General features: G+C 36.6%; 1 pseudogene; it reads right to left on the bottom strand.

Annotated features, from left to right (window-relative positions):
• Nucleotides 1–3,332: 3,332 nt before the first annotated feature.
• Nucleotides 3,333–3,451, bottom strand: LOC111729977 (annotated as a pseudogene).
• Nucleotides 3,452–4,119: the final 668 nt, after the last annotated feature.

The following is a 4,119-nucleotide window of genomic DNA, read 5'->3' as shown; positions in this document are numbered from 1 at the left end:
GGGAAATATATCATTTTTTTCCTATAAATTCTTCTGTATGTATTACTTAAAGATAAAGACTCATAAAGTTTTTATTTTAAACTGTATTTTCCAACCTCTATTTTTCATTCATGGGGGTTGTATTTACTGGCTGAAGTGGATAGGCTGGCTGTAACATGGCAAGTGATTATATAATATGGAGATTGTGTGTTCAATGAGCAACCCAGATTTGGATGGCCTTCCTTTAGAAGTTTCACAGGGATCCTAATTTACTCATTCTCCTGAAAGTTTGTCAGATGTCTAACCCCTATTGATAAAGAAATTTCTGTTGGCTTAAGGATTTGAAACCTGCAGTGGTATATGACCAATGGCTGGAGTAGCTCAGCACTTCTTAAACAAAGCATAAGATGGTGATGCCTCTCAGTCCTCAGGGAGGTCAGATATGAGTAACCTCAGCGTGTTGTGCAAATCTCATTTTTTAAATATGAAATGGAGTGAAAATGGCCAGGAACCATAGCCTATTTGGTTATGGCCACATGAACTGAAAGTGAAAATCCAGTGAGATTACCCTATTGACATTTTTTGATCTTGTAAATATGAGGCTGAAAGGGATAAAGTCAGTGGACTTTATTTAAATTTCGAAGAGAAGGTTCTACCTGAATACCAGAGTGTGGGAGCAGTTCTGCACAGGAAATGTGATGGCCCAGAAACAGACAGTCAGATTCTAACAAAAGCACTGAATTGAGAACTAGGAGACATGGAGTCTAGTAATCAGGTCTCATCTCCTGAGTTCCTAAGTGTCCTGTGGCGACATACAGCTTTAGGTTTTTGTTTCCTTTTTCTGCAGGAGATGAATTAGGAATGGGCTATAAATGAGATGAAAATTGCTTTGGCCTTCCCTGCTGAAGTGGAGTGTAGTAGATGGGCTGGCGGAAGACTTCCTTGTCTTACGGCTGATGGATTAAGTGTGGTGTTTCTCAACCTTGTATGACTCAATATCTCTCTTTTTTCTTTTAATTTTGAAATAATTATAGATTCACAGGAAGTTATGCAGATAGTACAGAGAGTGCCCTTGTGTTCTTCACCTAGCCTTTCCCAGTGGGCACAGGAATGTGATGGCCGGCTGATGACTCATGAAAGTATGTGGCATTGGCCACTCAACATCACAAACAGCATTGCTGCTATCATAGGCTCTTCCAGCATGGTAACCAGCTCTTAAAATTCCAGGCAGTCTTTGCTCAATTTATATGGTAACTGCATTCCTGAAATATTCAATGCTGTTAAAATTTGGAAAAAATTATTTGTGTTTATATGTAAAAAATAGATTTAAGCTCAAGGCTTAGAAATTTATAAATAATTTTTGACCTTCAGAAATTAAAGACAATTCCTTCCTTCTGGGAGATGGTCCACATGTTGTAGGATGTCTAGCATTCTCAGACCTCTGCTACTAAGTGCCAGCAGTGTCCCCCACCCATTGTGACAACAAAATTTTCAAAACGCCCCATAGGGAGTAGAACTATTCTTTTGAGAATTACTGAGATAGAGAGACAAACAAGACTTCTCTGTCTTCATGTCGGTGTTGGAGAGAAAATTCTCAATGTGTAGAGTGTTGATTTGAACCAGTATGACAATATTGATGTTCTGATGTATAATGTTTTTTATTCTTAAAAATAATATACTTTAGGTATATGTTGGTTTTGCAAAGGAACAAATTGAGTGCTTTGAGTGTAGCTGGCAGGTTTGCCACTTGCTGAATGTGAGAGCTCTGGAAGAGCTCACTATGGCTTGTCTTCTCTGTGAGTGCAGAGCCCTGCCAGCTCCAGTGTGAAGAGCTAAGGTTTCTTCATCAGCAACAGAATCGTTTTCCTACCTCAGTTTCTAATATATGCAAAGCTATTTTGTGGAATATAAAAAATTTTTGTCAACGATTTAGCATCATATAGATAGAAACTTTAAAAAAGGAAAGTGTTTAATAAAATAGGTTGCTGCTGTTCTCGAGTTTTGAGTCCAGAATCTTATGGGGTGAAGTGGATGACATTTAGGGTTAGAGGCAGAATTAGAGGTTTCTATTTTTATGATTTTCTTTTTTAAAGATGACGTTTTTAAATGTCATTAAGGAAATGAGTGTAAATCAAGACAACGAAATAGCCTTAAGTGAAATTGAATTCACTTTTGTGGGTGTGCCTATGTGAATAAATTTCAAGGGTTCTCAAGCAGTGTATATATTTATGTGTGGAAGCACTTTTCAAACCACATCCTTGGGACATCTTCCTCCCTAGTTCATGTATCAAGACATATCTAATTCATTTCTATATTCTATTCATTAGAAGTAGGTCCAGAGGAGGGGATTACATGGCACGAAAACCAGAGTTGGGATCACGGGTGACATTGTAGAGGCTGCCTTACCCACATTAAATTTACTTTTGTAGTTTGCTAAAGCTTGGAATTACAGTATTATGCTTGTTGAAACTTGAATACCTCATGGCAGTGTAAAGTTTTCAGTGGGTAAAGTTATGTTTGCGAAGATGAATACAGAAATCTCATTCTCAGTAAAATGTATTTTTAAATTCAAAATGTTCTAAGCTGATCTTTTTTTTTTTTTTTTTTAGAGGGAAAGCAGAAAGCTCAACAGCATATGAGAGCTTCTCACTGTATTAAAACAGTAAACCATAAGACTGTTTTCTCTTTTATTTCCTATGTGGCATAAGTGACTTATGAATTGCCACTGTGGGTGAGCCTTTATTCACTAATCCTCTTTATTGTTAATTTTAAACCTCAGCATTGTTATGCTTTTTGAAATCATTGTACTTAGTATGTTGTTTGCTCAAAAGAATTTTCCTTTGGTCGTGGGTGAAGAGTATTGAATTTGCTGTCCCTAAATCAACTCTCTTAGTTCTTTTTTTAAACTAATAATTTTTCTTTGCTCTCATTTACTTGCTTTAAATTGGAATGTTTGATTGCTAAGAATATCATCCTTAAATGAAATGTTTGAGGCAGAAAGTTCTAGTTTATTTTCCCTCTTTGCTGGGGTGCTGGATAGATGACAATTGCTTTTGGAAATATTCTAGATGATTATGTATGATATTCTCCTTAAGCAGGACCACGTGTGAAACAATTCTGAAGAGTACATTGTATCTAGTAGACACTTAATTTTTATTGATTAAGTTTATACAGTTTTTCTTTGAAGGTGGGTAGGACAATTTAAGGCCTAAATATAGAAATTTAATAATGTAACTAAAATCTTTTGCCATATCTATGTCATATTACTTTTCTATACAGCTAGTATATTTCTTTGATTTCCTATTAAAAAACACAGTTAAGTCTTTATTATTTTATTTTATTTTATTTTTTTTCGTCTTCAGCACCTGGTCTTCCTCCGTAGTCTCCCATCCAAGTACTGACCAGGCTTGACCCTCCTTAGCTTCTGAGATCAGACAGGATCGGGCATATTCAGGGTGGCATGGCTGTAGACCCAGTTAAGTCTTTAATATCCAGGGCTTTTTGAGTTATTTATATTCTTAGTATTGAGTTTCAATTAATAGAAGCCCTAGTCAAGTATTTTGTTTTCATTTACTTTAGTTTTCATTTATTTTCAGTGCCTATGCATTTATTGTCCCCCTGCCCCCCTTCTCTTCTTTGACAGCAGTGAGTATCAAAAGTCATCCTAGATACAGGAAACTAACTGGTGGTTGCCAGATGGGAGGGGGGTGTGGAGCTGGGTGAAAAAGGTAAAGGGATTAAGAAATACAAATTGGTAGCTACAGAATAGTCGAGAGGATGTGAAATACAGCATAGGGAATCTAGTCGGTAATATTGTTAACAACTATGTATGTAGTGCCAGGTGGGTACTAGACTTATTGGGGATCACTTTGAAAATTATATAAATGTCTAATCACCATGCTGTGCACCTGAAATTAATATAAAATAATATTAAATGTCAACTGTAATAGAAACAGGAGTCATCCTCAGTTTATCCTTTGCATAACCTGTTCTCTCTGACACAGCCTTCCATCATGACTTGATTTAGTTGTTTCGGTCACACCCGTTACAGTTTATACAATGGGGGATTTCCAGTGTTGTTAAGCCTTCCTTGTCACCCATCACCAACCTAAATTTACCAGGGTTCAAGGTGTGCCCTCC

The sequence above is a fragment of the Pteropus vampyrus genome, unplaced genomic scaffold, assembly GCF_000151845.1.
Source record: "Pteropus vampyrus isolate Shadow unplaced genomic scaffold, Pvam_2.0 Scaffold294, whole genome shotgun sequence".
NCBI classification, from domain to species: Eukaryota; Metazoa; Chordata; class Mammalia; order Chiroptera; family Pteropodidae; genus Pteropus; species Pteropus vampyrus.
Note: the sequence above shows the minus strand (reverse complement) of the source record. Positions and strands in the feature narration are given on the sequence as shown.